Below are 23,064 nucleotides of genomic sequence, written 5' to 3' on the forward strand. Positions count from 1 at the left end.
ACAAGCTGGAGTAGGGCCGTATCAGAGTCTGAGTTGGCCCCACAGTGACCACAGCAGGTCCAGAGAAATTCCTAGAAATATTGGAGGACTTCCTGAGTAAGCAACTTAGCTCGAGCTCACTGTGGGGGCAAGAACACTGACACTAAGAACACAGGAAAATATTCTTCTTATTATCACTCTCTCTTTCTCACTTCACTCCCATATATAGACATATTTCTTTGGTTTGTTCTATTGCTGTTCTCTTTAAATTATTACTCTACTTTTTAAAATTTTTTATTTACTTTTAATGTTTGTATGCTTTTATTAAAGAAATTTATTTTATTCTATTTCTGCAGTACTTTTTCATTATATTGCATTTTCCATGTTGTTTTCTTTGTTTTTTATCTTATTTTTAATTATATTTTATATTTATCTAATCTTTACTTTTTTGGTGTTTTGTATTTTTCCTTTTGTTTTCATCTTGCTTTTATTTATTTATTTTTTTATTGTATTGGTGTATCTCTTTCATGTTTTCTTTGCCCCCTTTTTTACTTTCTGAACTTGATTTAATCTTGGTTTTGTGTTTTTGTTAGTTTGGTTTTTAGTGTTTGTTTTCATTTATGGGTTTGTTTTTTGTTTGTTTGATTTCTCCCTTTCATTTGGTTTCCTTTATGTCTCTTCTTTTTGTGCATGTGAGTCTTTTTTTGTGTTTATGTTTGGTTTTTCTTTATCATTTCTCTTGGAGATTTTTCTGTCTTTGCTTTTTTGTTTGATTTTTTTAAATATTTTTCTCTCTCTTCTGTGCTGTGTGGCTTGCAGAGCCTTGGTGCTTCACCCAGTGGGTTGGGCCTGAATCTCTGAGATGGGAGAACCAAGTCCAAGAGGTTGGACCACCAGAGAACTCCTGACTCCCTGGAATGTTAATCAGTGAGAGCTCTCCCAAAGGCCCTTATCTCAACATTAAGATCTAGCTCCACCCAAAGGCAAGCAATCTCGAGTTTTGGATGCCTCGCACTCACAGCTAGGAAACAGGAACACAAATCCACCCATTTTCTGAGAGGATGCCTAAAGCCATACTAAGTTCATAGATACCTCAAAACACACCACTGGATGCAGCACTGTCAATGAGAGAACAAAATTCACCTTCACCTTCAGAACACAGGCACAGGTTCCCCCCATGAGGAAGCCTTCTCAAGGCATGGGTCCAAACCCAACCACTGGGGGAAGACTCCACAATCCTGCAGCCTGTGGAAAAGAAACCCCCTAAAAGGGTAAGTAAGATAAACAAAATCAGTAAAAGAAACATGCAGAAGATGAAGGAGCAAGGTAAAAAGTCACACAACAAAAAAATGAAGAGTAAATAGAATCTAGCTGAAAAATAATTCAGAGTAACAATAGTAAGATAATGCAAATCTCAGAAATAGAATGGAGGCACAGATAAAGAGAATTGAGGCACAAATTGAGAAGACACAACAGATATTTCACAAGGACCTAGAAGAAATAAAAAACAGACAATCAGCAGTGAACAATACAATAACTGAAATTAAAAATGCACTAGAGAAAACCAATAGCAGAATAACTGAGGCAGAAGAATGGATAAATAGATATGTGTGCTAGAAGATGGAGTGGTGGAAGTAACTGAAGGAGAACAGAATTCAGAAAAAAGGAATGAAATGGAATGTGGACAGTCTCAGAGACCTCTGGGACAACATTAAGCACACCAACATTTGATTTATAGGGGTCTCAGGAAAAGAAGAGAAAAAGAAAGTGTATGAGAAAATATTTCAAGATATTATACTCAAAAACTTCCCTAACATGGGAAAAAGAATAGTCATCCAAGTCCAGAACTCAGAGAGTCCCATACAGGAAAAGTCCAAACAGAAAAATGCCAAGACACATATTAATCAGACTAAAAAAATTAAATACAAAGAAAAAATATTAAATGAAGCAAGTGAAAAACAATAAATAACATACAAGGGAATCCTCATAAGGTTAAAAGCTGATTTGTCAACAGAAATTATGCAGGCTGTAGGGAGTGGTGGCAGGATATACTTAAAGTGATGAAAGGAAAAATCCTACAACCACAATCACTCTGCCCAGCAAGGATCTCATTAAAATTTGATGGAGAAATCAAAAGCTTTACAGACAAGAAAAGTTAAGAGGATTCAGCAACACCAAACCACCTTAACAACAAGTGCTAAAGGAATTTCTCTAGACTGAAGAAACAAGAGAAAGAAAGACTTACAAAAGTAAACCCACAACAATAAAGTAAATATTAATAGGATCATACATATCAATAATTACCTTTAATGTAAATGTGCTAAGTACTCCAACCAAAAGACACAGATTGGTTGAATGGATACAAAAGAAGACACATATGTATGTTGTCTACAACAGATCCACTTCAGACCTAGGGGCACATACAAAGTGAGGGGTTGGAAAAAGTTATTCCATGCAAATGGAAATGAAAACAAAGCTGGAGTAACAATACTCATATCAGATAAAATGGACTTTAAAATAAAGATTGTTAAAAGAGACAAAGAAGGATACTACATAATGGTCAAGGGATCAATCTAAGGAGATAATATAACAATTATAAAAATATTAATATATGCATCTAACATAGGAGCACTTAAATACATAAGGCAAATGCTAACATTTATTTGAGGGGAAATCGATAGTAACACAATAATAGTGGGGGACTTTAACACTTCACTCTTACCAATGGACAGATCAACCAGACAGAAACTTAATAAGGAAAGAGAAGCCTTAAAAATGACAGACTAGAACAGATGAACTTAATTGATATCAGAATATATTATATACAAAAGCAACAGGATACATTTTTTTCCCACAAATGCACATGGAAAATTCTCCAGAACAGATCACATTTTGGGTCACAAATCAAGCCTTGGAAAACATAGAAAATTGAAATTGTATTAGGCATTTTTTCTGTCCACAAAGCTATGAGATTAGATATAAAGCATAGAAAGGAAAAAATATAAAAGACACAAACACATAGAGGCTAAACTATATGCTTCTAAATGACCAAGAGGTCACTAAAGAAATCAAAGAGAAAATTTTAAAATACTTAGAAACAAATGATATTGAAAACACAAAAACCCAAAATATATGGGATGAAGCAAAAGCAGTGCTAAGAGAGAAGTTTACAGCAATAGAAGCCTACCTCAGGAAACAAGAAAAAACATCAAATAAAGAATCTAATCTAATCTAAAGCAACTAGAAAGAAAGAACAACCCACCCCCAAAAGGGAACAAAGACACCAAAGTTAGCAGAGGGAAAGAAATAATAAAGATCAGAGCAAAAATAAATGAAAAAGAAGTAAAAATAAAGATCAGTAAAATTAAAATCTGTGTTTTGAGAAGATAAATAATATTGACAAACCATTAACCAGAGTCATCGAGAAAAAAAGTAAGAAGACTCAAGTCAATAAAATTAGAAATGAAGAAGACAATACATGAAATGAAAAATGAAAAAGTTACAACACACAATGCAGAAATATAAAGGATTGTAAGGAACTACTATGAGCAACTATATGCCAATAAAATGGACAACCTGGAAGAAATGGACAAATTCATAGAAAAGTACAAATTTCCAAGACTGAACCAAAAAGAAATAAAATATATGATCAGATCAATCACACTGAAATCAAATTTGTAATAAAAAATCTTCCAACAAACAAAAGCTCAGAGCCAGATGGCTTTACAGATGAATTCCATCAAATGGGTAGAGAAGAGCTAACACCTATCCTGCTCAAACTCTTCCAAATAATTTCAGAGTGAGAAAAACCTCCTAAACTCAATTCTACAGGGTATCATCCTGATGCCAAAACCAGAAAAAGATATTACACACAAAAAATTACAGGCCAATACCACTGATAAACAATATGCACAAATTCGCAACAGAATTCTAACAAACAGAATTCACAACATATTAAAAGAATCATAAATCATGATCATGTAGGGTTTATTCCAGGGTTGCAAGGATTCTTCAATATATGCAAATCCATCAATGTGACAAATATTAATAAATTGAAAGATAAAAAACATATGATCATCTCAACAATGAGAGAAAGCTTTCAACATAATTCAACACCTATCTTTGATTTAAAAAATACTCCAGGAAATGGGCATAGTAGGATAATAAAGGCCATATACAACAAGCCCACAGCAAACATTATTCTCAATGGTGACAAACTGAAAACATTAACTCTAAGATCAGGAAAAAGATAAGGGTGTCCACTCGCACAACTATTATTCACTATCGCTTTGGAAGTCCTAGCCAAGGCAGTCAGAGAAGAAAAAAAAAAGGAATCCAGATTGGAAAAGAAGAAGTAAAGTACTTAGTCTTTGCAGATGACTTGATACTATACATAGAAAACCCTAAAGATGCCACCAGAAAACTATTAGAGTTCATCAATGAATTTAGTAAAGTCACAGGATACAAAAGTAATACACAGAAATCTCTTGCATTCCGACACTCTATCAATGAAAAATCAGAAAGATAAATTAAGGGAATGGTCCCATTCACCACTGTCACAAAAATAATAAATTACTTAGGAAGAAACCTACCTGAAGAGGCAAAAGACATGTATGCAGAAAAAGATGAGACACTGATGAAAAAAATCAAAGATGACACATACAAATGGAGAGACATATTATGTTCTTGGATTGGAACAATCAATATTATGAAAATAACTATATACTACACAAAATAATTTACAGATTAAGTGCAACTCCCATAAAATTACCAATGGCATTTTTCACAGAACTAGAAAAAAATTCTTTACAACTTTTATGGAAATACCAAAGACCCCAAATAGTCAAAGCAATCTTGAGAGAATAAAGGAGCTGAAGGAATCAAGCTCCTTAACATCAGGCTATACTAAAAAGCTACAGTTTATCAAGAGAGTATGTTAGTGAAACAAAAACAGAAATATAGACCAATGGAACAAGGTAGAAAGCCCAGAGATAAACCCACACTCGTATGGGCACCTTATCTTTGACAAAGGATACAAGAGTAGATAATGGAGAAAAGATAATCTCTCCAATAAGTGTTCCTGGGAAAACTGGACAGCTCTATGTAAAAGAATGAAATTAGAACACTCCCTAACACCATACACAAAAATACACTCAAATGGATTAAAGACTTAAATGTACAGCCAGGAACTATAAACCTCTTAGAGGAAAAAAATGGGCAGAATACTCTTTGACATAAACTGTAGCAATATGCTCTTTGACTCATGTCTAGAGTAATGGAAATAAAACAAAAGTAAACAAATTATACCTAATTAAACCTAAACCTTTGCATTACAAAGGAAAGTATAAACAAGATGAAAAGACAGCCTTCAGAATGGGAGAAAACAATTGAAAATGAAACAACTGATATTAAACAAGGGTATAATCTCCAAAATATACAAGCAGCTCATTAAGCTCAATATCAGAAAAGCAAGCAGCCAATCAAAACATGGGCAGAAGACCTATACAGACATTTATCCAAAGAAGACACACAGTTGGCCGATAAACACATGAAGAGATGGTCATTTCTCATTATTAGAGAAATGCAAATCAAAATGACAATCAGGTATTACCTCACACTGGTCAGAATGGCTGCCATCAAAAAGTCCACAAACAATAAATGTTGGAGAGGATATGGAGAAAAGAGAACCGTCTTGCATTGTTGGTTGGAATGTAAACTGATATAGCCACTATGGAGAACAGAACGGAGATTCCTTTAAAAACTAGGAATAAAACTACCATAAGACCCAGTAATCCCACTACTGGGCATATACCTTGAGAAAACCATAATTCAAAAAGACCCATATAACCTCAATGTTACATGGGGTTACAGCCTGTAACCCCAAATGTTGCAATTGCATTACTATTTATAATAGCCAGGACATGGAAGCAACCTAGATGTCCATCGACAAATGAATGGATAAAGAACATGTGGTACATATATACAATGGAATACTCAGTTCAGTTCATTCAGTCAGTCGTGTCTGACTCTTTGCGACCCCATGAACTGCAGCACGCCAGGCCTCCCTGTCTGTCACCAACTCCCGGAGCTTACTCAAATTCATGTCCATCGAGTTGGTGATGCCATCCAGCCATCTCATCCTCTGTCGTCCCCTTCTCCTCCTGCCCCCAATCCCTTCCAGCATCAGGGTCTTTTCCAATGAGTTAACTCTTCGCATGAGGTGGCCAAAGTACTGGAGTTTCAGCTTCAGTATCAGTCCATCCAATGAACACCCAGGACTGATCTCCTTTAGGATGGACTGGTTGGATCTCCTTGCAGTCCAAGGGACTCTCAAGAGTCTGCACCAACAACACAGTTCAAAAGCATCAATTCTTTGGCTCTCAGCTTTCATCACAGTCCAACTCTCACATCCATACATGACCACTGGAAAAACCATAGCCTTGACTAGATGAACCTTTGTTGGCAAAGTAATGTCTCTGCTTTCTAATATGCTATCTAGGTTGGTCATAACTTTCTTTACAAAGAGTAAGTGTCTTTTAATTTCATGGCTGCAATCACCATCTGCAGTGATTTTGGAGCCCCAAAAAATAAAGTCTGACACTGCTTCCACTGTTTCCCCATCTATTTCCCATGAAGTGATGGGACCAGATGCCATGATCTTAGTTTTCTGAATGTTAAGCTTTAAGCCAACTTTTTCACTCTCCTCTTTCACTTTCCTCAAGAGGCTTTTTAGTTCCTCTTCACTTTCTGCCATAAGGGTGGTGTCATCTGCATCTCTGAGGTTATTGATATTTCTCCCGGCAATCTTGATTCCAGCTGTGCTTCCTCCAGCCCAGTGTTTCTCATGATGTACTGTGCATATAAGTTAAAAGCAGGGTGACAATATACAGCCTTGATGTACCCCTTTTCCCATTTGGAACCAGTCTGTTGGTCCAAGTTCAGTTCTAACTGTTGCTGCCTGACCTGCATATAGGTTTCTCATGAGGTGGGTCAGGTGGTCTGGTATTCCCATCTCTTTCAGAATTTTCCACAGTTTATTGTGATCCACACAGTCAAAGGCTTTGGCATGGTGAATAAAACAGAAATAGATGTTTTTCTGGAACTCTCTTGCTTTTTTGATGATCCAGCAGATATTGGCAATTTGATCTCTGGTTCCTCTGCCTTTCTAAAACCAGCTTGAACATCTGGAAGTTCACGGTTCATGTATTGCTGAAGCCTGACTTGGAGAATTTTGAGCATTACTTTCCTAGCGTGTGAGATGAGTGCAATTGTGCGGTAGTTTGATCATTCTTTGGGATTGCCTTTCTTTAGGATTGGAATGAAAATATTACTTAGCCATAAAATGGAACATATGTGAACCAGTGGTGGATGAACCTAGAGCCTGCTATACAAAATGAAGTTAGTCAGAAAGAGAATAAGAGAACTCCTGGGAAGATGGCAGAGGAATAGGACTGGAAGACCACATTCAGTTCCCACAGAACATCTTCAGAACACTGGCAAATGATCCCAGACTTCAGAAAGGCAAATCAATCTCCTTCGAATGAGGTATGGTGAATGATAAAGACAAAAAGGGACACAAAGGATTTGGGGACAGGGACCCCTGCCCTGAGGAGTGAGTCATGAAGGAGGAAAACTTCTGCACACTAGGAAACCTCTTCACAGGCAAGATCAAGGGGAGCTTTGGAACCACATAAGGGAGCACAATGAGACAGGTGAAAGCAAAATGGAGAAAATTCACCACAGAGAATGTACCAAATGGCACTTCCTAACCAAAAGCGGCTCACAGGGTCATGTCCACCCACAGCAAGTGGGGTCAGGGTGCAGAAGATCAGACTCTAGGGGTTGGTCCTCAGGCAGAGGTCTGGGTTTGAATAACATGAAAATACCCTGAGGGGGCTGGTACAACACAGTAAAAGCAGACCAGGGAAAACCCTGTGTCCACCAGAGAAACAAAACATCATTGCTGCAGGAAGGTTCTAAAGTTGCACTGGCTCACAGAACAAAGGTCTCCACCCTAGTGAATGCTGAAGAGCAGTAAGCCAGCTTTCTTATACAACCCCAGGAGTGGTGAGGTAGACATGAGTACCAAAGGCAGAAGGCAGGATAACACTGTGAGGGATTTCACAGGTGCCACTAAGCTGTGAGCAATTGTGGGTCACTTCCTGTGAACCTGAGTTGCTTGACTTGGCCAAGGGACTCACAATCCAGGACCAGTTTGGGAAGAACACAATTTGTCTCAGACTGGGCCAGCATCCCACAGGTCCCAGCAGGGAGCCCAAGCGGCTTGGCACTGCCAAGGGTCCCAAAACACAGGACCAACTCCCCTGGGGAAGTGCATAATTGACCTAAAACTGTGGCGACCCCCGAGCGGCCCAGCCATAGTGATGATTCCCCACACACCCGGTGGTGCCTGCTGAACCCTGCACTCTCCCCAGCACAACAGAGACAGTGAGTCTGTATAAGCCAGCTACTTTCACCCCCTTGTGTCTGGGCAGAAAACAGACATGGGAAAGAGATTCACAAGCAGTGGCAGGCCCATAAACAAAACAGAACACCAAGGGCTGTGTGAGCAAAGGAAAGAAGTGGAAACCATCCCAGAAAGTACAGGGGCAGTGGTTTAAATTTCCACGAATAACCTGAGTCTCTGTGCTTTAGGGGCAATTGTAGACTTTGGGAAGAAGTACAAGCTGGACCAAAGGAAGATATGATTCTGAACTGACTCCACACTGTCCACAACAGGTCCAGAGACCTTCCTTGATATATTGGAGGACTTTCTGAGTATGTAAAGCGACTGGAACAGGAAAATGGAGGAATCACTCTGATAGTCCTCTCATTTCCAGTCTACATACACTTCCCATCCCATTTTTTTAATTTTTTCTCATATTGTACTAATATGGCTCTTTATTGCTCTTTTAATATTTCTTTTTTATAACCCACTGTTACTTTAAAAATACTATATTTTTTAAAATTCCATATTTTTTTTTATTTTGGGGCTTGCTGATTTGTTTTCTATTTTCTATTTCTGAGAGATGAATTTTTTCTAGACTTATTATTTTTGTGTTTTTCAATCTTTTGTTTTTAATTTTGTATCTTTGAGAAACTAATTTTTACTACCCTTTTTCACTTAGGGGTTTGATTATAGGCTTGATGGCTCTCTTCTCTTTTGACCCTTCTCTACATCCTTTTATTTTCTCCTTTTCCCCTCTTCTTTTCTCTATATAAGTCTATGAATCTCTGGGGGCATTCTTGGCTGTTGAGAGTGGCTTCACCATTAATCTAGGGGCTTTGTCTTCTGTGCTATGTGACCTTAAGTCCTGATGCTAGTGTAGCAAGTCAAGTGTGAACCCACAAGGCAGGAAATACAACTCCAGGACTTTGGACAATCAAGAATTACTGACACCATAGAACACTAATAGATGAGAGCCCACTTAAAGGCTGCCATCTAAGCACTGAATCCAAACTCCACCAAAAAGCCAAGAAACTTCTGTCCTTCAGCAAAAGAGGAGCACAACTCTAAACATTAACAGACAGACTGCTGAGAGCCATATCAAAACCTCAGCCACCCCAAAACAAACTACTGGACATGGCACTACCCTCCAGAGAGACAAGATTGAGCTCCATTCACCAAAATGCAGGCACAAGCCACCCCAACAAGGAAACATTCATATGGCACTTGTCCAATCCTATCCAACAGTGGGTGGGGGTGGGCAGACTTCATAATTAAGAATTAAGAGAAACTACAAACTTCCAGCCAGCACATAGGAGATCCCAAACACAGTAAATTAAACAAATGAAAAGATAGCAAAACATGCAACAGATGAAGGAACATGGAAAAAACCCACACCACCAATCAAGTGAGGAGAAAATAGTCTACCTGAAAGACAATTCAAAATAATGATATGAAAGATGATTCAAAATCTTCAAAATAAAATGGATGCATGGATAAACAGATTGAAGACCTGGACTGAGAAAATGCAAGAAATGTTTGACAAGGACCTAGAATAATTAAAAAATACACAATCAACAATGAATAATAAATAACTGAGATTAAACTACATTGGAGGGAACCAACAGTAGAGTAAATGGGGCAGAAGAACAGATAAGTGAGCTGGAAGATAACTGAAGAATAGCAGAAATAACTGAAGTAGAGAGGAATAAAGAAAAGAGGATAAAAAGAAATGAGAATAGTCTCAGAGACCTCTGGGATAACATTAAGTGCCACATCATTCAAATTATAGGAATCCCAGGAGAAGAAAATGAAAAGGGCACAGGAAAATATTTGAGGAGATTAGTGTCAAAAGCTTCCCTAAAATGGGAAAGGAAAGAGCCACTCAAGTCCAGGAATCCCAGAGAGACCCACACAAGATAAACTCAAGGAGAAACATGCCAAAATACATACTAATCAAGCTAACAAAAATTAAACACAAAGAAAAAATATTAAAAGCAGCAAGGGAAAAACAACAAATAACGCACAAGGGGATCCCCATAAGGGTACCAGCTGATCTTTTGACAGAAACTCTGCAGGCCAGAAGGGAATAGCAGGATGTACTTAAAGTGATGAGAAGGAAAAACCTACAACCAAGATTATTTTATGCAGTAAGAATCTCATTCAGATATGAAAGAGAAGCAAAAGTTAAGAGAATTCAGCACAATCAAATCAGCTCCTTAACAAATGTTAAAGGAAATTCTCTAGACAGGAAACACAGAAAAAGAAGGGCTATAAAAACAAACCCAAAACAATAAAGTAAATGATAACAGGATCATACTTTTAAGTATCTTAAATGTAAATGGGCTAAATGCTCCAACCAAAAGACACAGATTGGCTGAATGAATAAAAAAAATTAGACCCCTACATATGCTGTCCACAAGAGATCTACTTCAGACCTAAGGACACATACAGACTGAGAGTGAGGGGTTAGAAAAGGTATTCCATGCAAACAGAGATCAAAAGAAAGCAGGAATAACAATATCTCTTATCAGATAAAATAGAATTTAAAATACTGTTACAAGAGACAAAGAAGGACACTCTTTAGTGGTCAAGGGATCAATCCAAGAAGAAGATATAATAATTATAGCCATATATATGCACCCAACATGTGAGCACCTCAATACATAAGGCAATTGCTAACAACTATTAAAACGGAAATCAACAGTAACCCAATAATAGTGGGAGATTTTAATGCCTCACTCATAACAATGGAAAGATCATCCAGACAGAAAATTAATAAGGAAATATAAGCTTTAAATGATACACTGGACCAGTTGGACCTAATTGATATCCACAGGGCATTTCATCCAAAAACAATAGATTTCACCATTTTCTCAAATTCACATGAAATATTCTCCAGGCTAGACCCCATCTTGAGCCATAAATCAAGATTGGTAAATTTCTAAAAATTGAAATAATTTCAAGCATCTTTTATGACCATAATGCTATAAGATTAGATATCAACTACAGGGAAAAAAACAATAAAAAACACAAACACATGGAGGCTAAACAACATGCTTCTGAATAACCAACAGATCACTGAAGAAATCAAAATATGACTAGAAGGAAATGACAATGAATATATGACAACTGTTTTGAGCTGCAGTAAATGGGACTATGGGATGCAGTGCTAAGAGATAATCTTACAACAATGCAAACCTACCTGAAGAAACAAGACAGACATCAAATAAACAATCTAACCTTATATGGAAAGCAACTAGAAAAAAGAACAAAAAACTCCAAAAGTTAGAACAAAAGTAACCATAAAGATCAGAGCAGAAATAAATGAAAAAGAAATTAAGAAAAGTATAGCAAAGATCAATAAAACTAAAAGCTGATGTTTTGAGAAGATAAAATTGACAAACTATTAACCAGACCTATCAAGAAAGAAGGGAGAAAACTCAAATGATTAAAATTAGAAATGAAAAAGGAGGCATTACAACAGGTAACAGAGAAATATAAAAGATAATAAGAGACAACCATGAGCACCTATATGCCAATAAAATGGACAACCTGGAAGAAATGGACAAATTCTTATAAAACTATAAACTTAAAAAACTGAACCAGGAAGAAACAGAAAATATGAACAGACCAATCACAAATGCCAAAATTGAATCTGTAATAAAAAAATCTTCCAGCATACAAAAAGGCCCAGGGACAGATGGCTTCATGAGGAAATTCTATCAAAAGTTTAGAGAAAAGCTAATATATATCCTACTTAAAATCTTCCAGAAAATTGTAGACAAATGAAAACTCCCAAACTCAGTCTACAAGAATGGCATCACCCTGATAACAAAACCAAAGATGCCACAAAAAAAACCATAATTATAGACCAGTAAACTGATGAAATTAGATGACAAAATCCTCAACAAAATTCTAGCAAATGGAATCCAACAACACATTAAAAAGCTCATACAACATGATCCAGTGGGCTTTATGCCAAACATGCAAGGATTCTTCAATATACAGAAATCAATGTGATACACCATATTAACAAATCAAAATATAAAAACCATATGATCATTTCAATAGATTCAGAGAAAGCCTTTGACAAAATTTAATGCCCATTTATGATAAAAACTCTCCAGAAAGTAGACATAGTACGAACATACTTCAACATAATAAAGGTCATATATGACAAACCCACAACAAATATTATTCTCAACAGTGAAAAGCTGAAAGCACTTCCTTTAAGACCAGGAAGAAGATAAGGATGCCCATTCTCACCACTATTATTCAACATAATTTTGGAAGTCCTAGGCATAGCAATCAGAGGATAAAAAATAAGTAGAAGAAATGCAGACTGGAAAAGAAGAATTAAAACTCTCACTGCTTGAAGATTACATGATTCTTTATATAGAAAACCCTAAAGATGCCACCAGAAAACTACTAGAGCTTAGCAATGAATATAGTAACCTCTTAGGATACAAAATTAATACACAGAAATCCCTTGCATTGCTATACACTCAATGAAAAATCAGAAAGAGAAATTACAGGAACTGTATCATTTCATCATTGCAACAAAAAGAATAAAATACATAGGAATAAATTAACCAAAAGAGACAAAAGACAAGTATGCAGAAAACTATAATACACTGATGAAAGAAATTAAAGACTACCCAAACAGGTGGAGAGATATTCCATGTTCTTGGATTGGAAGAATTAGTATTTTGAAAATGACTATACTCACCAAAGCAATCTATAGATTCAGTGCAAACCCTATCCAACTAACAATGATATTTTTCACAGAACTAGAAAAAGTAATTTCACAAATTGTATGGAAACACAAAAGACCCCAAATAGCCAAAGCAATGTTGAGAAAAAACAATGGAGCTGTAGGAATCAACTTTCCTGACATCCGGCTATACTACAAAGCTACAGTTATTAAGACAGTATGGTAATGGCACAAAAAAACATAGTCCAATGGAACAACATAAAAAAAAAATTCAGAGATAAATCCATGCACCTAGAGTACCTTATCTTTGACAAGGAAGGCAAAAACATACAATGGAGAAAAGACAGTCTCTTCAGGTGCTGCTGGGAAAACTGGTCCACTATGTGTAGAAGAATGAAATTAGAACACTTCCTAACACCACACAACAATAAACTCAAAATGGATTAAAGACCAAGATATAAGACCAGAAATTATAAAACTCTTAGATGAAAACATAGGCAGAATACTCTTTGACATAAATCACAGCAAGCTCCTCTATGACCCACCTCTTAGAGTAATAGGAAATAAGAACAAAGATAAACAAATTAGATCTAATTAAATTTAAAAGCTTTTGTATAATGAAGGAAACTATAAGCAAGGTGAAAATACAACCCTCAGAATGGGAAAAAATAATAGCAAATGAGGGTGGTCCCAAGATGGCAGAGTAATAGGACAGGGACCCCACTTTCTCCCCCACAGATTCATCAAAAGGCCATCTGAATGCTGAGCAACTTCCACAAAACAACTTTTGAACTCTGGTGGAAGACACCAGGCACCCAGAAAGGAAGCCCAATCTCTTCAAAAGGAGGTAGGACAAAATATAAAAGAGAAAAACTGAGACAAAAGATTTAGAGACAGAGACCCATCCTGGGGAGGGAGTCAGGAAGGAAGAGAAGTCTCCACACAGTAGGAAACCCTCTTACAGGTGTGTCTGTGGGGAGTTTTGGAACCTCAGAGAGCAACAAAACTGCGGGGGGCGGTGGGGGGGGGGGGGATGGCACAGAATACACACCTAACCACAACTGCCAGCAGAGAAGTGGCATAGACGCTCATATCCACCACCAGTGAGTGGGGGCTGGACAGGGAGGCATGGGCTGCATCATCAGTCCTTAGGGTAAGGACCAAGCCTGAATGCCGTGAGGACAATCTGAGGGAGATAATGTGATATAGTAACCAAAACCATGGGATCGACAGAGAAACAACAAAAAAAAAGACCTTTCCCTCAAAAGGTTCTATCGCCACACAATGACCCCTGGTGCATCCACAGAACAAAGGATTGAGCGAATACCAAAGGAGAGCAAGCCAGCTGCTTAGGGCCCTCCCTCCCCAGAGGCAGAAAGGCAGGCCAGCGACAGTCAGAGACAGAAGGCAAATAGCTGCTGCAATCTCGGCCCCAGAGACAGAATCTGTCACCAAACTGTGAGCTGGCTCCCAGTTGCTAACCTCATCTTCCTGGGATTGTGTATGGTTGACATCTGCCAGGGGTGTCACAGCCTGAGATCAGCTCCCCAGAGGAGGCACATGGCATACCTGGGACTGTGCTCTCATGGCACACCCGGAACACTGAACAGCGGGGACCGTGCAAGTGAATAAGATGCACAGCCCACCTGGGAGTGTGCTTACCAAGCACTAGGTTGCCTAAGCTGCTCGGACTTGGGAAGAAAACAAAACGCACAGCCCATTCGGGTCTGTGCCCTTGCAGAGCACACGAGAACTTGAGTGGTTAGACCTGGGAAGTGCATGAAATGCAGGGCCCTTTTGGGACAGTGCCCTCACAGAGCACCCTGGAGACTGAGCAGTGTAGACCTGGGAAGCACACAGCACCTTGGGCTGTGACAAACCCAGTGTGGTCCATCCACTGCAAGCACTCTCCACAAATGCCAGTGATATCTGTTTGCAGTGTCCCTCCCTCCCTACAACACAACTGAACAAGTGAGCCTGTATAAGTGGCCACCTTTGCCCCTTTGTGTCAAGGGTAGAAATCGACCCTGAAGAGACTTGCAAACAGAGGAAGCCAAAATAAACAAAGAAGGGGAAACTGCTCTGCAAGTAACAGATGCAACAGATTAAAATCCTGCATTTAATACTGGAGATATTTGAGGGACACCTATAGACCCTGAGAACAAATACAAGCTGGAACAAGGGACTACCTGATACTAAAGACACCACACTGCCCACAACTCCAGAGAAATTCTTAGATATATTTTTATTGTTATTTTCTATTTATGTTTTTCCCATTTATTTTTATTAGTTGGAGGCTAATTACTTTACAATATTGTAGTGGTTTTTGCCATACATTGACATGAATCAGCCATGGATTTACATGTGTTCCCCATCCCGATCCCCCCTCCAGCCTCCCTCTCCATCCCATCCCTCTGGGTCTTCCCAGTGCACCAGCCCTGAGCACTTGTCTCATGCATCCAACCTGGGCTGGTGATCTGTTTCACCCTTGATACTATACTTGTCTCAATGCTGTTCTCTCTGAACATCCCACCCTTGCCTTCTCCCACAGAGTCTAAAAGTCTGTTCTGTACACCTGTGTCTCTTTTTCTGTTTTGCATATAGGGTTATCATTACCATCTTTTTAAATTCCATATATATGCGTTCATATACTGTATTGGTCTTTATCTTTCTGGCTTACTTCACTATGTATAATGGGCTCCAGTTTCATCCATCTCATTAGAACTGATTCAAATGAATTCTTTTTAATGGCTGAGTAATATTCCATTGTGTATATGTACCACAGCTTTCTTATCTTTTAATTTAAAAAAATAGTTATTTATTACTTCTTTAACTTTCACTTCTATAGCCTACTACTACCTTTCCAAAAAATCCCACATTTTTAAAAATATTTTCATATTTTTTTACTTACTGTGATTGATTTTGTTTTCTATTTTTATGTTGTATTTTGAGAGTCTAACTTCTTGGTTTTTAATCTTTGCTTTTTGATATTTGTTAGCAATTTTGTATCTCAGAATCTAATATTCATTATCCATTTTTACTTAGGAAATTGACTATGGGCTTGATTGCTCTCTCCCATTTTGACTCACCGTTTTCTCCCCTAGGTCACCTCTATCTCCCTCCTCCCTATTCTCTTCTCTACATAAATCTGTGAATCTCTCTGGGTGTTCCAGGATGTGGAGAGCACTTAGGGATTAGATTAATGGCTAGACTGCTCTCTCCCCTTTTGACTCAACTTTTCTCCTCCTGGTCACCTCTATCTCCCTCCTCCTTAAGGAGGAGATAGGGAGTTTACTTGAAAAAGAATTCATAATAATGATAGCAAAGATGATCAAAATCTTGAAAACAATATGGAGTGACAGATAGATTAGAGACAAGCATTGATAAGATGCAAGAAATATTTAACAAGGACCTAGAAGAAATAAAGAAGAATCAATCAATAGTGAATAATGCAATAACTGAGATCAAAAGCACTCTGGAGGGAACCAACAGTAGAATAACTGAGGCAGAAGAGAGGATAAGAAAGGTGGAAGATAGAATGTTGGAGATAAATGAAGCAGAGAGGGGAAAATAAAAAAGAATTAAAAGAAATCAGGACAACCTGAGAGGCCTGAGGGACAATGTTAAATGCCCCAACATTCGAATAATGGGTGTCACAGAAGAAGAAGACAAAAATAAACGACATGAGAAAATACTTGAGATAATGGTCAAAAACTTTCCTAATATGGGCAAGGAAATAGCCACCCAAGTCCAAGAGACTGAGAGTCCCAAACAGGATAAACCCAAGGCCAAACAACCAAATACATATGAATCAAACTAACAAAGATCAAACACAGAAAGTAAATATTAAAAGCAGCACAGGGAAAGCAACAAATAACACACAAGGGGATATCCATAAGGATAACAGCTGAACTTTCAATAGAAACTCCCCAGGCCAGAAGGGAATGGCAGGACATACTTAAAGTGAAGAAAGAGAAAAACCTACAGTCAAGATTATTCTAGCCAGCAAGGATCTCATTCCGATATGAAGGAGAATTCAAAAGCTTTACAGACAAGCAAAAGCTGAGAGAATTCAGCACCACTAAACCAGCTCTTCAGGAAACACGGAAAAGTTTTATAAAAATGAACCCAAACAAAAAGATTAAATGGTAATAGGATCATACTTATCAATAATTACCTTAAATGTAAATAGGTTAAATGCCCCAACCAAAAGACAAAGACTGACTGAATGGATACAAAAACAAGACCTGTATATATGCTGTCTACAAGAGACCCACCTCAAACCAAGGGGCACATACAGACTGAAACTGAAGGGCTGGAAAAAGATATTTCATGCAAATTGAGACCAAAAGAAAACAGGAGTAGCAATATTCACATTAGATAAAATAGACTTTCAAATAAAGACCATGATAAGAGACAAAGAAGGACACTACATAATGATCAAAGGATCAATCCAAGAAGATATAACAATTATAAATATATATGCACCCAACATAGAAGCACCTCAATATGTAAGGCAAATGCTAAGAAGTATGAAAGGGGAAATTAACAGTAACACAATAATAGTGGAGGACTTTAATACCCCACTCACACTAAATCACCTAAATCAACTAATAAATCAACTAAAGCAAAAATTAGCAATGGACAATTTATACCTAATTGATATGTGTAGGGCATTTCACCTAAAAACAAGGGAATTAAACTTTTTCTAAAGTGCACAAGGAACCTTCTCCAGAATAGATCACATCCTGGGGCATAAATCTCGCCTTGGTAAATTCAAAAAAATTTAAATCATTTCAAGCATCTTTTCTGATAATATCACAGTAAGATTAGATATCAACTGCAGGAAAAAAAAACTATTAAAAATACAAACATATGGAGGCTAAACAACATGCTTATGAATAACCAACAGATCATGGAAGAAATCAAAAAGGAAATCAAAATATTCATAGAAACAAATGAAAATTAGAAGACGACAACCCAAAAGCAATAGGATTCAGGAAAAGTAGTGTTAGAGAGAGATTCATAACAATACAAGCCTACCTCAAGAAACAAAAGAAATGTCAGACAAACAACCGAACTTTACATCCAATGCAACTAGAAAAAGAAGAACCACAATGTTAAAAGAATGAAAGAAAGCATAAAAATCGGAGCAGAAATAAATGAAAAAGAAACAAAGGAGTCTATGGCAAACATCAACAAAACTTAAAGCTGGTTCTTTGAGAAGATAAATAAAACAGATAAACCATTATCCAGACTCATCAAGAAAAAAATGCTAGAAGAATCAAATCAATAAAATTAGAAATGAAAACGGAGAAATCATAACAGACAACACAAAAATACAAAAAAAAAAAAAAAAATCACCAGAGCACCAGAGACTACAATGAGCAATTATCTGCCAATAAAATTGACAACTTGGAAGAAATGGACAAATTCTAAGAAAAGTATAACCTTCCAAAACTGAACCAGGAAAAAATAGAAAATCATAGCAGACCTGTCACAAGCATGGAAATTGAAACTATAATACAAAATCTTCCAACAAAAAAAAGCTGAGGACCAGATGGCTTCACAGGTGAATGCTACCTAAAATTTAGAGACGAGCTAAAACTTGTCCTACTCAAACTCTTCCAAAAAATTGCAGAGGAAGGCAAACTCCCAAACTCATTCTATGAAGCCACCATCACCCTAATAACAAAACTAAAGATGCCACAAAAAGAGATAAATATTAGCCAATATCACTGATAACATAGGTGCAATAATCCTGAATAAAATTCTAACAAACAGAGTCCAACAACATATTAAAAATATCATACATTATGACCAAGTGGGCTTCATCTCAGGGATTCAAGGTTTCTTCAAACTTTGAAAATCAATCAATGTGATATACCACATTAACAAATTGAAGGATAAAACCATATAATTATCTCAATAGATGTAGAGAAAGCCTTTGACAAAATTCAACACCCATTGATGATAAACTCTCCTGAAACAGACATAGAAAGAACACACCTCAACATAATAAAAGCCATTTACCACAAACCACAGCAAAAATTATACTCAATGGATAAAAATTGAAATCATTTCCCCAAAAATGAGGAAGAAGACAAGGTTGCCCACTCTCACCACTACTATTCAACATAGTTTTGGAAGTCCTAGCCACAGCAATTGGAGAAGAAAAATAATAAAGGAATCAAGATTGGGAAAAAAAAAAAAGAAGTAGAACTCTCACTGTTTGCAGATGAGATGATCCTCTTCATAGAAAACCCTAAAGACACCACTAGAAAATTACTAGAGGTAATCAATGAATATAGTAAAGTTGCAAGATATAAAATTAATACACAGAAATCCCTTGCATTCCTATACACTATCAATGAGAAAACATAAAGAGAAACTAAGGAAAAAATCCCATTCACCATTGAAACAAAAGAATAAAATACTTAGGAATAAATTTGCCTAAAGAAACAAAAGACCTATATATAGAAAACTATAAAACACTGATGAACAAAATCAAAGATGACACAAATGTATGGAGAAATATGACATGTTTGTAGATTGGAAGAATCCATATAGTGAAAATGGGTATGATACCCAAAGCAATCCATAGGTTCAACACAATCCTTATCAAGCTACCAATGGTATTTTTCAGAGAACTAGAACAAATAATTTCACAATTTTTATGAAAACACAGAAAACCTCAAAGAGACAAGGAATCTTGAAAGAGAAGAATGGAACTGGAGGAATCAACCTGCCCAACTTCAGGCCATAGTACAAAGCTACAGTTATCAAGACAGTATGGTGCTGGCACAAAGACAGAAATACAGATCAATGGAACAAAATAGAAAGCCCAGAGATAAATCCACACACATATGGACACCTTATCTTTGACAAAGGAGGCAAAAATATACAGTGGAGAAAAGACAATCTCTTTATCAAGTGGTGCTGGGAAAACTGGTCAACCACCTGTAAAAGAATGAAACTAGAATACTTTCTAACACCATACAGAAAAATAAACTCAAAATGGATTAAAGATCTAAATGTAAAACGAGAAAGTATAATACTCTTAGAGGAAAACTTAGGCATAACTCTCTTTGACACAAATCACAGCAAGATGCTCTATGATCCACCTCCCAGAGTAATGGGGAAAAAAGCAAAAATAAACAAATGAAACCTAATTAAACTTAAGTGTTTTTGCCACAACGAAGGAAACTATGAGCAAGTTGAAAAGGCAGCCTTCAGAATAGGAGAAAATAATAGCAAACGAAGCAATTGACAAAGAATTAATCTCAAAAATATACAAGCAGCTCAAGCAGCTCATGCAGCTCAATTCCAGAAAAATAAACAACCCAATCAAAAACTGGGTCAAAGAACTAAACAGACACTTCTCCAAAGAAGACATACAGATGGCTAACAGACACGTGAAAAGATGCTCAACATCACTCATTATCAGAGAAATGCAAATCAAAACCACAATGAGGTACCATCTCATGCTGGTCAGAATGGCTGCCATCAAAAAGTCTAGAAACAATAAATACTGGAGAGGGTGTGGAGAAAATGGAATACTCTTACACTGTTGGTGGGAATGCAAACTATTACAGCCACTATGGAAAACAGTGTGGAGACTCCTTTAAAACCTGGAAATAGAAATGCCATATGACCCAGCAATCCCAATGCTGGGCATACACACTTAGGAAACCAGAAATTAAAGAGACACATGTACCCCAATGTTCACTGCAGCACTGTTTACAATAGCAAGGACATGGAAGCAACCTAGATGTCCATCAGCAGGTGAATGGATAAGGAAGCTGTGGTACATATACACAATAGAATATTACTCACCTATAAAAAAGAATGCTTTTGAATCAGTTCTAATGAGGTGGATGAAACTGGAGCCTATTATACAGAGTAAAATAAGCCAGAAAGAGAAACATCAATATACTATATTAATGCATATATGTGGATTTTAGAAAGACGCTAATGATGACCCTATATGCAAGACAGCAAAAGAGACCCAGATGTAAAGAGCAGGATTTTGGAGTATGGATTATAAGAGCAGACTTCTGGAGTAGAAGGCGAGGGTGGGACGATATTAGAGAATAGCATTGAAACGTGTATATTACCATATATAAAACAGATGACCATTTCAAGTTTGATGCATAAAACAGGGCACTCAAAGCTGGTGCTGTGGGACAACCCAGAGGGATAGGGAGGGGAGAAAGGTGGGAGGGAGATTCAAGATGTTGGGACACATATACACCCATGGCTGATTCATGCTGATGCATGAAAAAAACCACCACAATATTGTAAAGTAATTAGCCTCCAATTAAAATAATTAATCAAAAAAAAGAAAAAGGAATAACAAATGATAACAACTGCCAAAGGATTAATCTCCAAAATATACAAACAACTCATGTAGCTCAATTCAAGGAAAACAAACAACCCAATTAAATGTGGGCAGAAGACCTAAACAGACATTTGTCCTTAGAAGACATAGAGATGGATAATAAACACATTCAATGATGCTCAACATCATTCAGTAATAGAGAAATGCAAATCAAAACTACAATGAGGTATCATCTCACACTGCTCAGGATTACCATCATCAAAAGTCTACTAACTAGAAATGCTGGAAAGGGTGTGGATAAAAGGGAACCGTCTTGCATTATTAGTGGGAATGCAAATTGATACAGCCACAATGGAGAACAGTATGGAGATTTCTTTAAAAACTAGGAATAAAACACCAGTTCAAGTGGAAGAGTAGAAGGACGTGTGCTCATCTCCTCCTTCAAGGGCATCAAAATCACAATTAGCTGCTGAACAGCCATTGAAAGGAGGATGCTGGAGCCTACCATAAAAATATACTTCACATTCAAAGACAAAGAAGAAGCTTCAGTGAGATAGTAGGAAGGGCACAACCATGATAAAATCAAGTCCTATATCTGCAGGGTGGGTGACCCACAAACTGGAGAATAATAATACCAAAGAAGTTCTCCCACTGTTGTGAAGGTTCAGAACCCCACGTCAGGCTTCCCAGCCTGGGGACCCAACAAAGGTACTGGGGAATCTCCAGGGAATCTGACCTTGAAGGCCAATGGAATTTGATTACAAGGCTTCCACAGGACTAGGGGAAACAGACACTCCAGTTTTGTAGGGCACAAACAAAACCTTGTATGCACCAAGACTGAGAGGAAAGGAGCAGTGACTTCACAGGAAACTGAACCATAACGATCTGCTAGTGTTGGAGGGTCTCCTGTAGAGGTACGTGTTGGCACAGGTTCACCACAGGGACTGGCAGCAGCTGTCTAGGAAAGTCCCCTTTGGTGTAAACCCTCTTGGAGTTTGCCATTAGCTGGACCATAGAGCCAGTAGACCTGAGAGCTTGGTCACCTCAGGCCAAAAATCTAACAGGGAGGGAGCTCAACACCACCCATCAGCAGATAATTGGATTAAATCTTTACTGAGCAAGGCCCTGCCCACCAGAGCAAGACCAAGTTTTTCCCACCACCAGTCCCTTCTATCAGGAACCTTACACAAGCCTCTTAGCCTCCTCCATCAGAGGGCAGACAGAAGAAATAAGAACCACAGTTCCACAGGGACTAAAACAAAACCACATTACAGAAAGCTAATGAGCACAACAAAGCATAAAGTTACATCCCAGATGAAGGTACAAGATAAAACCAAAAAAACAAAACAAAACAATTCAATGAAGTGGAAATAGGCAACCTTCCAGGAAAAGAATTCAGAATAATGATAGTGAATATGATTCAGGATCTCAGAAAAAGAATGGAGGCAAAGATTGAGAAGATGCAAGAAATGTTTACCAAAGACCTAGAACTAAACAACAAACACACAGAGATGAATAATTCAGTAGAAGGAGTCCATAGCAGAATAACTGAGGCAGAAGCACAGATAAGTGACCTGGAGG

The sequence above is a fragment of the Dama dama genome, chromosome X (genome assembly GCF_033118175.1).
Source record: "Dama dama isolate Ldn47 chromosome X, ASM3311817v1, whole genome shotgun sequence".
Taxonomy (NCBI): domain Eukaryota; kingdom Metazoa; phylum Chordata; class Mammalia; order Artiodactyla; family Cervidae; genus Dama; species Dama dama.